We start from the raw sequence: 15,057 nt of genomic DNA, 5'->3' as shown, positions 1-15,057 counted from the left end.
TCAGGCCAGCCTGGTCTACAAGAGCTAGTTCTGGGACAGGCACCAGAGCTACAGAGAAACCTGTCTCAAAAAACCAAATAACAACAATAACAACAAAAAGTCTTAAGTGTGTCATTAAGTTGGTTGTGAGGTCCAGCAGAAGTTGAGACTCTCTGGATGTAAAAGGTGTTTTCAGAAGATTGTATCACTACAGAAATGGAAAGGGATGGGTGCTCTGAAGCTCACCACAAGGATACAGAGGGAGCAGAATGCGAGGCATCCTCTGCAGAGTTATCTTGCATGGTTAGGAGCATCCGTTCTGACTCTCTAGACACTGCTGGGTGCTGTGCACAGCTGTGCCCTTCTCTTCTCTATGTACGGCATGGAGTCTGGCCTGGGACCCCATCAAAATCCCACAACATTCTTCACAGAAACATAAAAAAAAACCTCAAAGTACATATAGAACCATAAAAGACCCCAGATAGCCAAAGCAAACCTGAGCAAAAACGAAAATTGTTGAATTGATTGTGATTGCAGATTTTAAGACACATTACAGAACTATAGTAATAAAAACAGCCTGGTACTTGCACCAAAGTCAGACATATAGAACACAATAAAGGATCCAAAGCTAAGCACATGCAATTATAGCTTTTGATATTTGGCAAAGATATCAAAGTAAAAATACACCCTGGAGAAAAGACAATCTCTTCAACTAACAATGAGGTAAAATTGGATGTCTGCATGTAGAAGATTTTGACTGGAATTGCATTCAATCTGTAATTGCTTTTAGTAGGGTGGTTGTTTTCAGAAAATTAATTCTACCAATCTATGAGCATGGGGTGTCGTTCCACCTGCTAGTGCCTTCCTCGATTTCTTATTCAGATACCTAAAGTCTTCATTGTAGAGGCCCTCCTTTTGCCTGCTTGGTTAAGTTCATTCCTAGATATTGCAGCTTGGGGGATGGCTGTCCTGCATGGTAGAGTTCCCATAATCTATTTCTCAACATTGTTGTTATTGTTATATAGAAACACTACTGGCTGTTGTAAGCTGAGTTTTGTCAATTTGCTATGACAGAGGGGGTTGTGAGGATGGCTCAGTAGTCAAAGCTGTTCTAGGATTAGGACCTGAACTTGGATCCCCAGAACCCACATAAAAAAGATAAGCATAATGGTGCATGCTTCTAATGCTGGGGTGGTGGTGGAAACATGTGGGGCCCAGAGACTCACGGACCAGTCAGCCTACATAGCCGACACGGGAAGCTACGGGCCTTTGGGAGACACTGTCCCAAAGCAAAACAACAAAACATTGGATGTGAATGGCTCCTAAAGGATGCCACCCAAAGTTGTCATCTGACACCCACATCCACACGGGCAAACACACACAAATTAGAATTTATGAAGCAGAAGATGCCTATGGCAGGTGTTCAAAGTGATTAGTTGTTCAACAACAGTAGGGCACAGAAAGAAGGTCTGGGATAAAGCCTAGTTCCTGAGTGTCACTGGTACGTAGACTCACTGAACCTGTCCCTGTAACTTGGAATCGCATGGACGATAGAATTTCTTCTTCAAGTACAGTAGAAAAGATATGGGAAGATGCTCAGATAGGTCTGGTGTTTTGTAACATGTCTACCTGCTTCTTGTACTTGATGTCAAGCTAAAAACACACCTTAGGAGAATCTCAGCTTTGTCACAATGCAGACCTGAGAGGCTGAGCTTTATCAGCCAACTGGCCGTTCTATTAGTGACTTCTCTACTGTTGTAATAAATCACCATAATCAAAGCAGCTTATAGAAGAAAGACTTCGTTTGAGGCCGTAGGCAGCAGGCATGGTACTGAAACAAGCACAAGGAGAGAGAGACAGAGAGAGAGGAAAAGAGAGAGACAGAGAGAGAGAGAGAGAGAGACAGAGAGAGAGAGAGACACCCAGGAATGGTTTGTTGGTTTGTGGTTTTGAAACCTCAAAATCCAGTCCCAGTGACATACTTCCTTCAGCACATGTCTCCTAAACCTACAAGGGCAGTACCACCAACTAGTGACCATGTATTCAAATCTCTCAGCCTATGGAGGAGGGCATTCTTAGGCAAACCATCACACCTATGAACTAAAATCTGGAGTTAGAATTCCAGACCAGATGCTGCTCATGCTGATTTGAGAGTCCCTGCTGCTACAGGGGAGGGAAAAGACACCCTACTGAGAAGCAAGAGCTTTTTTATGAACAGAACTCTGTCCACAGAGTCCAGAGACATCAAAAGGAGCAGTGATATCCACTCCAGGTGGATACACTTCAACTAGACATGCCCCTCTTCAGCTCCCCCACATCCTCAAAGCCTAATGTTTTTCCTTGGCATCCCCCACTTTGCATTTCACCCATGAATCTGGGATAGACTGGATACAGGGTCATGTTATAAAAGTACTTCACTGAAACCTTCTAGAAGGGACCTTCTGCTCTGCCTTGTGGGTGTGAGCTCTGCTTAGAGCTTCTGTCATCCCATGTGTCATGTCTACCAAACTGCTGTCTGTCTGTCTGTCCATGGTGTTAATAACTCTCCTAATAAACTTCTTACTCAGAGAGACAGTCTTTGGTATACCCTGTGAACTGCAGGCTCTAGATCTTTCATGGCCACTGTTCCATTCTCTCTGAGGACCAGGGCCTCTGACAGGCCCACAGTCACTGGAAAGGAAGAAACTTACAATTCAGAAGCCAAGCCCCTCCTTTTTCTTGTAAATCAATTGCTTGGAGGAAGGCTAGCCTGGAAAGAGGGCTCCAAGGATTTGGATTTGGAGCAGAATTGCTTCTCCCTCAGACAAGCTTGTATTGTCAGGGGTCCTTGTTCTACTGGCTGGCAGAAAAGTTAAACTCTGGAGAAAAAGAGGCAAGATCTTCCAAGGGCTCAAAGTCATTTGTGCTAATATACCGAGGCCTCGGCGACTGACATCTCACTGCGGAGGAATTAAACATGTGTAACCCGCGGTCCCTCTACAAGGCTTTGCAAGGAAATGTAACTTTAAATATCACTCCCCTCAGAGAGATCCCACCATTTCTAAATAGACTAAATTGGATAAAAGCGTTCTTGACATCGCATTAATTTTTATCTACCGGAGAGACAAGGTTTCCTTTGACAAGTTTGAAGGAATTCAGTTAATGCATTTGCTTCCCAGCTGCCTGCCTTGTGCTTGAAGGACAGGCTTCATTCCAATGTTTCAAATGCCTTGAGTGTTTGAGGTTTGTACAGTGTGTCTCAGAGAAGGAACTTAAAAGGTAAATTATAACTAAAATTCTTCTGTGCTGTTGCAGGGTGAGACCCAGGAAAGAACGACAGTTGTGCATGCGCCTTGGATTTCTCAGCCTTCTGAGGCTGTTTCCAACCCTCCCAGAAAGACGAGATGAGGCTGCTGGTTCTGTGATGGGCACGATTTATGGCTGAAATCAATGGCCATTGATAACTTTGTTTCCTAAGGACACAGCCATCCATTCCAGGTGTCCATACGCATAAAAATGGCTATGTTTGTAATATGTTTCGAGAATTTCTTACATGTATATAATGAAGTATGGTTGTATTTGCTCCCAATTCCTTTCCAAACTCCCCTAATACACACACACACACATACACACACACACACACACACACACACACACACACACACACACACTCATCCATGATGGCTAGTATCGAATGCCATCTTAACTGGATGTAGAATCAGCTAAAATGCAAGGCACTGGGCACTGCCACGAAAGGTTTTCTGGATCAGATTATTTGAAGAAGAAAGGCCTCTCCTAGACGGGGATGGCTCCTTCTGGCGACAGCTCTTATGAAAGGGCGCGGAAGAAGGGAACTTTGATTTTTGCCTGCTTGCTTGCACTCTTGATGGCAAGCTCATGTAAGCCACCGCTGCAGCATCCGTTCGCTGTTATTAAAACCTGCTGCTTTGGGGTTTCCAACATGGGCCAATGACCTCTGGGCCAATGACCAGCAGCTGCCTGTGAGTCCTCCAGGTCTTCAGCATCAGGTGGGGACTGTTGAGAAACCCAGCCTTGTGAGATGAACAACTACCGGATCTCCAGCCCCTTTGACATAAGATAGCCATTGATGGACTACCCAGAACCCCCTTTTAATGTATATAATATAGTTTCTCTTTCTTTAGAGAACTCTGATTAATAAACCTCCCAATACTTTCCCATTTTTAACATTTTCTAATTCCACGAAGTCCATTTAAAGCATCCCCTATGTGCACATGTGCGGAGTCTTCCATGGGAACCTGGGAAACCTACCACACCCGCCACACCTTCAGAGAAGAATGGTTCCTCTTTGCCCAGCGGTCGTCATCATCTGTGAACAGATCCTCAGTTAGGGTGAGGCCTCTTGAGCGCTTCCTCCATTCACGCTGGACTTTATCTAGGGCATCCTATGGCGTCGTATGGAAAGCAGCCATGCGTCATGGAGCACTACTCTTTAATTTTGGCGTCCAGCAGGTTTCTTTTTCTCTTCTTCATGACTGTGGCTGGCCGGTCACATTAGTGGACTCTCATATCTATACATTTGGCCCTTTGTCTCTAAAGTCTCCTCATTCTAGGGCTGACCCCCTGCGATAAAGGGGACGATGGAATGGCTGGCACACACAATGCTACTGTGTTCCACTTCCCAATTGCTTCTCTCCCATCATTATTAAAATGTAGAGAAGTGCTCCAGGCCAACCTTCCACAGGAAGGAGAAAGTCATGAATGTAGGAGAGGCAAGGAGAAGAGAGAGCCCAGAGTCCCACCCCGTCCCCCTCCCCCTCTTCGTTAGAGTAGGCTAAACCACTTCTGTGTCACATTTTGCCATGTGACAAAATGAGGCAAAAGCCGCAGAGGCATGGCATCAACTTCTCAGAGAGCCTGGGTACCAGGCAGCCTGTAGCCTGGCAACTGATCAGTCTGTGTTGTCTCAGTATCTGGGTGGGAGGGGTGCTCCGTCGCACGATGGTTGGGCTGTTGTGTGTTGTGAATAACGAGATTAACATGTCTGATATTGAGTAGATAAGAAATAGAAATCCATCCACTTGTCACTTGAAAACACATACTCAAATAGCGTTACTTATTTTCCTCTTATTCGAAATAGCTCTTCCTTCCCTATCTGATAAAATTCAAATTTACTAATGTGAAATTCAAAAGATTCTGCTGTGTGTCTCTTTCTGTTTCGTTATATTTCCACAAGTGGTATCGTAGCTCAGAGACTATTAATCATTGGAGGAGGGAGGGCAATACTGACTGAGCGTGCATCTGAGCGTGGGTGTACTACTTTACAAATGGGGACCCCGATGTGTCACGTGGTGCACATGATCCCATTTCATTCTTTCTTTCCGATGATCGAGTCCCCGTGCCGACAAACACACTCGGGTGAAGATGATGATACAGATACCAAAGTTGTGTGGTCCTCGTGTGGCTAAACTGGAGTCTGAGTCCACAACCATCTTACTTAACACAGTATTGAGAAACTAGGCTGAAAGACGGAGGAAAACAATGGATGGAGGAAGGTGACAGACGGCCTGTCAGCTGGAAGTCTGAGGACACAGAATCAAGAGAACGATTCTGCTGATGCGCTTACTTCTTGGGGAGAACCTGCCAGGGGCCATGGTATGGAGGCAGGAGCTCAAATATCAGCAGGTATGCAGTGGGGGTGGGGTAGTTACAAGAGACCAGTTGATGGAGACCCGTGATTTCTGGCTGGTGACTCAGAAGGAAGTGTTTACAAACCAGGATTAAAGTGCTGTAGTAGACCAGTGCGAGAGCTTTCTTACCCATCCGTGATGATGAATATCGCCTGTGAGCCTGCCGGGATCTAGCGTCACCGAGGAGACAAAACCTCTGGGCATGTCCGTGAGAACCTCTAGCCTGGGGTGACTGAGGTGAGGAAACCCCACTCTAAATGTAAGTGGTTCTGTTCTATGGACTTGGGTCCCGGACTGAAGGAAAAAGAGGAAGTGAGGGAGCACCAGCATCCCTCTCTCCCTGCTTCCTGACCGCGCATGTGGTGTGACCACCTGTCTCATGCTCCTGCTGCCACGCCCTCCCCGCCACGGTTAACGCGCCCTCAAAGCGCAAACTGAAGTCAACCCTTCTTTCCCTAAATGCTTCTGCCAGGCATTTTGTCACAGCGATGAGAAAAGTGGCTAATGATCCTGTTCTAACAGGTACCGAGACCCTGAGTGCTCCCTTGTACTGAGCAGTGTGAAGAAACAGCCACGCGATTACCTCTTTGACTTTAAAAATACAGTTTTATTTTAAATGAAATAAAATTTCACAGAAAAAAATAGAAAAGAATGTTGTGCAACAATTTCCTCTGAATTGAAACATTGCCTCCCGAATCGAGGGTCCGTAAGGAAGTTTCAGGAAGTTCTAAGTTGACTCCTTCCTCCTAGGAAGGAGGACAGAGGCTCTGGAACAGTGGTTCTCCACATGTGGGTCGCGACCCCTTTGGAGGGTTGAACTACTCTTTTCTGGGGGGTGGCATATCAGCTATCCTGCATATCAGATATTTACATTACGATTCACAATAATAGCACGTTACAGTTATGAAGTACAATTTCATGATCGGGGGTGGAGTCTCCACAACACGAGGAACTGTATTAAAGGATCTCAGCGTTAGGAAGGTTGAGAACCTCTGCTCTCGAGAGAGAATCAGGACCGTAAGCCACCTTGCAAGTCCCAGCGAGAAGAAACTTAAAAGATTCACAAAGCCCTTCCTAAAGCTTACAGAAGCAGCGAGCATTTGCTGGGGAGGCGAGAGGGGGTGGGGCTGCCTGAGGAGGCTCTCTAGCCTGCCATGCTCTCTGGTAGGGAGGCAGAGCTCCAGGATTGCAGTTTTCGCTCAGTCATCACTATGGGGAGGGGTGGGCTTTTCTGGGATGCGGCTGCCTTTGATCACCCCTGCTCCTATAAGTAACCCCATCCATATTCCTTTAGGTATCCTCAATAAACTCACTCGCTACTTTGTTCCGTTGTTGGTTCCCTGTCTGTGTCAGAGACGTGTTGGTTTTATCTCCTCAGTCAAACCCTACACTACAAAGGTCCAGGAAGAGCCTAGGCATCCTTCATCCCGCATCCTCCAGTGTCCAAGTCGTGTCAAACAAAAGATCCCAAGTAGGAAAGCGATGCAGCTCCAACTGCAGAGGCTGTGTTAGATGTGTGTGTGTGCATGGCTTCATATCTCTGTTTAATACCTACCACGATCAGTCTCCCTACCTAGAAAACCGTCATGGTCCCCTCAGCATCCCCATGCAGCCATATTCTAAGTGAACTTCTCTCCCTGACCCAACCACCATTCCTGTGTGGTTCATATCTGCGGCTTTGTTATTTCACTAATGACCTATATAAAGAATCAGATGATACCTGTTTTTGGGATCGGCCTCTCCCTCAACATAACTTTCATGAGATTTGCCCATATGTGTGCGTCTGAAGTTTGTTCTTTCTCCTACCGAATTGTCATTCATGGTTCAGATGAGCTGTATGTGTCTAACCATTCTTCCACAGAAGAGAGTTTATGTATTTTCCAGCGTGGGCTACTTACCAATAGAACTGCTGTTGAATATTTATCTGTAAATTTATTCCTGGAAACCACTTTCCATTTCTCTAGATTTTACACCCAAGAGAGCAATTGCTGTGCCTTACAGAGAAATCATTTTTACTTTTGAAAAGGACTGTCAAACTATTTTTCACTTTGAATTATTTTACATTCCCACCAGCGATGCATGTGTGCTGAGATACAGCCTTTCTGCATCCTCATAGGTACATATACATCTGTCTGTCTATCATCTATCTTAGAACTGTCTGCTTGTCATCTCTCTGCCTGTATGTCTGTCTATCTGTCTGTCTGTCTGTCTGCCTGCCTGCCTGCCTGCCTGCCTGCCTGTCTGCCTGTCTATCTATCATCTATCTATCTATCTATCTATCTATCTATCTATCTATCTATCTATCTATCTATCTATCTATCTATCGTCTATCTATCTATTATCTATCTATCTATCTATCTATCTATCTATCATCTATCTATCTCTATCATCTATCTGTCTGTCTGTCTGTCTGTCTGTCTATCTATCTATCTATCTCTACCATCTATCTATCATCTATCATTTATCTACCTATCGTTTATCTATTTATCTATCATCTATCTATCATTTGTCTGTCTATCTATCTATCTATCTATCTATCTATCTATCTATCTATCATCTATCTATCTTCTATTATATTCCACATTAGCTATTCTGACTCAAATCACTGTGGCTATAGCTCACATTTATCTAATTCATCTAATGGTTAATGATAACGATGTTGAGTCTTTTCATACACCTATGCACCATCTATATTTCAGTGAAATATCTATACTTTGTTTTGTTTATTGCTTTTAATTATTTGTGCACTGTTGCTGTGTTTTGAGCCTTTTTGATATAAACCTTGTTTGATACCAGTCTTCCTCTCAATATGTAATGAGCAGGTACTCTGTCCCAGTCTGTAAACTGTATTCTCTTTACAGAGTCCATTAAGGGAAAAAAAACTGCTTTAATTTTGATGAGATTCAATTTATTTTCCCCTTTCATTTAGTACACAAATGGTTTCAAGTTCGTGTATTTTCCTATGTTTTATTCTAACAGATTAAGATTTTACATTTAAATGTCATGCTTGAGTTAATTTTCCTGTAAGGCATGACTTTGTAAATCATAATTGTTATTTTCATTTTATTTCTTTTCTGCTGTCTCTCTCCCCACCCCCACTACTACCCCATGGCAATACATACCTCCAGTTGCTCAGGCATCAATTCCTTCTCAAATGAACTTAGTCTGCTTCCTTGTCAGAAACTAATGGCATATTTGTATAGATCTATTTCTGCATTCTGTATCCATCTCATTGATCTGTATATAAACTTTGCCAGCACCACAATATTCTGATTACTATAGCTGTGTAGCAAGGCTTAATATTAGGAAGCATAAATTCATCCTATTTTTTTCTTTTTTCTCTTTTGAGTTTCTGCTCTGTCTATTTAGAGTATTTCTCTTGTCATATGAATTTTAGAACTTGCTTGTATGGTCTGTAAAAACTCCATGCTGAAAATTTGTTAAGAATTGTATTAAACCCGCTTTTATATTAGGGAAAATTATATTCCATTCTATATGTAACACTTTCCAGTCTGAACACACTATATCTCATGAAACATTTTGGTATTGGATAATATTGTCACATTTTAAATTTCATCATACAGAGACTAAACACTTCATTCTAATTATACATCAACACTTCATTTTCCGTTAAGCTTTCTATTTCATACAAATTTCTCCTTCATTATTATGAATGCAACTGATTTTTCTGAATTTATCTTGCAGATTGTGACTTCACTGAATTAACTTATTAGTTCTATCAGGCTTTGTCATTGCTGCTGTGAGTTTATTAGTGTCTCTTGTGTGGGAAATTCTATCTAGAAATAGACAATTAGAACTTACGCAAACATAGTCAGACCATGTGGTGAGAAACAGCACCTTTTCTTTCTCTCAGAAGCTAAGGGGAGACATTGGTCTTGTACTATTGAGTCTAGAGTTAGACTGCTTATCAAAAGTGCTCTCAGTGTGGGGTGCTCACCAAATCTGTACTTTAAGACTGAATATGAATTTTAACAAATGTTTCAGTATCAGCTGATGTGATTTTTCTTTATCTTAGTATGATGGATTACATGGATTCCTTTAATAATGAACTAGTTTTAGAAGCCTAAAATATATATCACCCAGTGTGGGGATATACAGGTTGTTATAATTAATTTACTAAAATCTTGCTGGAGATTTTTTTGCAAATACTTCCCCGAGTTATAATGCTTTTTAGGGGTGTGTTTGTATGCATGTGCATGAGTGCCTGCTTATATGAATGTATATGTGAGTGTATGCAAATGTATGTGAGGATAAATACGTGAGAGGGTCTGTGCATATGAGCCTATCTGTCAGTGGATGTGTGAGTGTACACGTATGTAATTGTATTGTAGTGAAAAGAGCCGCAGGCTGTGCTCCTGCCGCCCGGCTCCCGGCTAGCTTTACCCAAAATAATTACATGGAAACTGTATTCTTTAAACACTGCCTGGCCCATTATATCTAGCCTCTTCTTGGCTAACTCTCGCATCTTAATTAACCCATTTCTAATAATCTGTATATCACCACATGACTGTGGCTTACCGGGATGAGTCTAACCTACGTCCATCTCAGAAAGGAGAGCCATGGTGTCTGCCTGACTCTGCTTCTATCTCCCAGCATTCTGTTCGGTCTATTCCACCTATCTAAGCTTCTGTCCTATCAAAAGGCCAAGGCAGTTTCTTTATTTGACCAATGAAAGTAACATATAGACAGAAGACCCTCCTACACCATTGTATGAATGTGTAAATGTGTATATGTGATTATGCATTATGTGTGATTGTGTTAGTGTGTATGCAAGTATGTGTGTGTGCATAATAGTGTATTTGAGTGTGTGGATTATATTATAAATGTGTGATTATATGAGTATGTGCAAATATGTATGTGGTTGTGTGTGGCTATGCATATGACTGTGTAAGATTGTGTGAGTGCATGTGTGTGAGTACATGCATGTGTGTGGTTATGTGCATGATTGTGTGAGTGTGTGTACTGTTGGTAATAGTTATTCCTATCTCAACATAAGTTAGAAGGTCTTCCATTCTCTCCCACTTTGCATCATATAGACAGCATGTAAAATTCTACAGTGAAGTCATGGGAACTAAGACTACATACTTTATAGTTATAGTTGATCTTTCACAGTGGATGAATTTAAAAAAATCTGTGTGCTTTTAAATGAATTAATCTATTCCTCTAAGTTGGCAAATTCACAAGCTTGCTTTGGCTGGTCGTTGCCTTCCTGCCATGTGATGTCTGTGAGATCTGTTCTGATGCTCATTTTACTTTTGCATGAGCATCGTGTGTTTTCTCTTTTTTCATCTTTGTCAATCTTGCTGATTTTTTTGAAGCTTTAAATCAAATGTCTGCCTTATTAATTCTCTTCATTGTTTTCCTACTGGCTAGCAACATTCATTTATAGCATTTAAAAATTATTATGGTTTCTTTCCCTTCCCATCGAGTGTACTTTATTTATTGTCTAGATTTGTTTTATTTTGTGGGGTGATTTTGTTTGTTTTGAGACAGAGTTTCACTATATAGACCAGGCTGGCCTTGAACTCACAGAGATACTCCTGCCTTTGCCTCCCAAGAGCTGGGATTAAAGGCGTAGTTCACCAAGTCCAGCTCTCTTTCTGGATTTAAAGTTGAAATCAGCAATTCTGGTTAGAAATCTTTGCTGCTCTGTCTCCCTTTCAGAACCGAGGGCCTCTCACAAATCTTTGGGTGCTATATTTTATTTCATTCCATTCTCTGCATTTTTAAATTTCCCTTCTGATTTCTCTCTTTGGAATTTATAAGAGTATATTGTTTAATATCCATGTGTTTGGAATTTTCATATTGCATTTCTGTTTTGTGTTTCTAATATTATTCTTTCAAGAGCAAGAGAAAATATTCTACACTGTTTTAATTATTTTTAATTTTTTAAAAAGCTTTCTCTAGAGACAGGGAGATGGCATAACTCAGTGAATGTGTCTAGTAGTTGTTTTCTCATTCTGACAAAGGCAACTCACGGATGAAGGGAGTTGCTTTGGATTGCAGTTTCAGGCTACAGTCCATAGTGGAGAAGACCTCATGGTGCTGGGAGTAAGAGACAACTGCACATATTGCATTTGCAACCATAAAGCAGAGAGCCATGAATGTGGGTTCTTTGATTGCTTTTTTTTATTTAGTACAGGACCAGAACCCGTTGAATGTTATTGGACACATTTAGGGAGGATCTTCTTGCCTTGACAAACTAACCTAAACTATGAAGTCTCTCTCAGACATGGCCAGAGGGTTTTCTCTTCCCTGATTCTATATCAGTTTAAGTTGACAATAATATTTGTCACAATTTTCCGTGAGCAATTAAAAAGGACATGTATTCTCCCATTGCCCAGTGCTGTGCTCTAACCACGTCACTTAGATCTTGATGTTTCAGTACAGTTCACTTCTTCCATAACCATCTAATTTTGGCTCTAGCAGCTCAACAATGGCTGAGAATGATGGAATGGTGAAGTTTGAGGGTTATTCAAGGGTAGAAAATGTCTTCTATCTAACCTCTCATTGTCTTGTTTTATGAGTTTTGAACTCTTGTTTTATACATTCACATGTAGAGTTAAGTTACCAAATGCCTTTGGTACATCCATCCATCTTTATCATCATGCAGAGTTTATGTTTATCCATTGTACGTAGACCTGAAGTTCTTAGTAATAGCAATCACTACAATGCAGCTGCTTCTCTTTAACATTTAAAATTGAGTCCCATTTCCACTGCTTTTCTTTTGGCATGCTTGGGACTATGTTAGAGTTTTAAATTTCTTGCATACACACTGTTGTTTAATCACTTCTATTAAAACCACTATGTTTAATAGACTTTAACTATTCACAATTGAAATAATTCCCTGTGTGGATATATTATCTTCCATTTATTATTTTTGTTTAATCCTTCTGCTTGACTCTCATTGCTTTTTATTTGCTGTCTATTACTGTAACAGTGCTGAAAATTTTTACTTTATTTATTCACCAACCTGAGCATACTGTTTTGTACAATTTTATGAGCAATTGTTTTGTTTACTTGGTAACAATAATGTATGAAAACAATCATAGCCTATATGTTGGTATTATGTCTTGACACTTTGCATGAAGTATAGAAACCTAACAATCACAGTCCTTTACTACAGGATAAATTTGCCTTGTGTATACAAGTTTGGTATGTGTTTGTGTGGTATATACTCGGGTGTGTGTGTCTCTCTCTCTGTGTGTGTTTATGTGTGTTTGTGTGCTTGTAGAAGCCATGCATCAACACTTGATATCAACACTTCAATTGCTTCACCTTATAATTTGAGATGGGATTTCTCATTGAGCCAAGACCTCACCAAGTTGGCTAGATTGGCTAACTATAAGGTTTCAAGGCTTAGCCTGTTTCAGCATGCTGGTACTGGGATTACAGGTACATGCTAGAATTCTCAGTCTTTTATATATGTGCTGAGTTATCTGACCTCAGATCCTTATGTTTCTGCAGCAAGTACTTTGTCACCTGAGCCATCTCCTAAGCCCCATGATGGTGTCACCTTGGATGCAGTTGTAAAATATTATGAAAGACACTCATGAGGAGAAGGACATGTGCCATGATTGTTTCTATTTTCACACACCCCGTTACTTCTCTTTCCTTAATGCAGGCCTATGCTTTCTGCTTCCTTTTTGCTTTCTGTGGGGAAATCTTCCTTCAGGAGATCTCTCAGGCTAGGCCTTTTGGCAATAAATTCTCTTAGGTTTCACATCTGAGAATAACTTTATTTCCCTTCATTTCTGAAGGGCATTTCTTTGTGATATACCATCTAGGATTGACAATTTGTTCCACCAAGGCCTTGAAAATGATTTGTCACATCTTCTGCCCTCCAGTATTTGAGATGGGATGTTTGCTGCCGCCCATGCGGGGTTCTCCTGTAAGCAGTGCATCTTGATTCTGATCGCTGCAGGAACTGCTACTTAATCTTGGGGCTTCAGATGTCTACAGAGGTGATGTGTCATAAATGTCTTTGGGTTTATTCAGGGCTCCTGCAGCATTTTGGATCTGTGGCTTAGGTCTGAATGTCTCATTAGGAATTTTTGAAGAGCTGTGCTGTGTGGTAAACAAGGAGCTCTGGAAGGTAAGAATGGCTTAGATGAATTACAGACTCACAGTATTTTCAACTAGAGGGTTTATGAGTACACAGCCTCCTTGTAAGTCAAGGAGCATTATATTTATTTGCAGAGGGAAGATCAAGATAAGGATCCTTTACCAGAAAACATGAATGTGTGACCTCTTGTTCTGGAACCTGACAGAAATATTGCTTTTTGTAAATGTGATGAGCATGTGGCCTATTAAAAAAAAAGGAGTGAGGTTGTCGTCTAGTCACTAGACTCACATGCAAAACCTATTATTTCCCATTTCTCTAAAAAAGAAATGAAAAAGTAAACAGAAAATTATCTGAAGGAACTGTAAAAATATGGGCTGCTAAGATGGCTCATACATAAAGGAACTTGCTGTCAAACTTGATGACTTGCATTCCTTTCTCAGGACTCCCATAGTGGAAGGACACTATCAATTCCCTCAAGTTGTCTCTGTTGTGTGGCAGTTTCCTCTAAGAGAAAACCATCCCTGGAGGTTTCTTCCCGTGGAGGAAGCTCATTAAGACACAGGATGTTGACAAGAAGGTGAAATAACAAAATGTCATAAAGGGAGACGAATTATCCTGCTAGGAATCTCATTAAGCTCAAGAGGTAAACAACTCAAAGCCTTCAGGAAGTCCCTAAAACTGACAAGATTTATTAGGCTCCTCCCTCCCCAATCTTCTATAATCAATACTGACTACTGAGAGACATAGAACAGATGAGCTGTCTGAAAGACGATCAGACAACTGTGGTTCTTGGAAGAGGCTCGAACTTGCCCAACCACCTGGGAGAAGCAGAGATGAGCCAGGAGGTCTGACAGCCACTCTCTAACCTATTGAACCGCACGCAGGATGTGCAACGCTCTCTAGGTTTCCAGCCTCTGTGAGTGGCACCCATACTCTGGTGGGCTTTTAACTGTCTTTGAGGAAATTCTGCTCCCCTAAGTAACTGCTCACCCACACTTCTGTAAGTAACCCCAATAAAATTGACTGGCTCACTGAGGTGGACTTTGGTAGACATTTGCTCATTTCTCTTTAGGACTGTCACATCAGTCCATGGAACTCCTCGTGTCTCCCATGGTACACACACACACACACACACACACACACACACACACACTAAATAAGTAAATAAATAGATAAATAAATAAATATGACTTAAAGTTTTGTAAGTAAGGAATAAGAAGTAATAAAATTTTCCCATTTTATTTTACAAGTCCAGAATTAACTAACAATTCCTCCTTGAGTTGATCTGTGGTCTTCTTTACTCATCCTGTATTAGTTAGCATTATCCAGAGGAACAGAACAAAT

The sequence above is a fragment of the Arvicola amphibius genome, chromosome 9 (genome assembly GCF_903992535.2).
Source record: "Arvicola amphibius chromosome 9, mArvAmp1.2, whole genome shotgun sequence".
Taxonomy (NCBI): Eukaryota; Metazoa; Chordata; class Mammalia; order Rodentia; family Cricetidae; genus Arvicola; species Arvicola amphibius.
The sequence above is the reverse complement of the archived record's forward strand: the minus strand, read 5'-3'. Positions refer to the sequence as shown.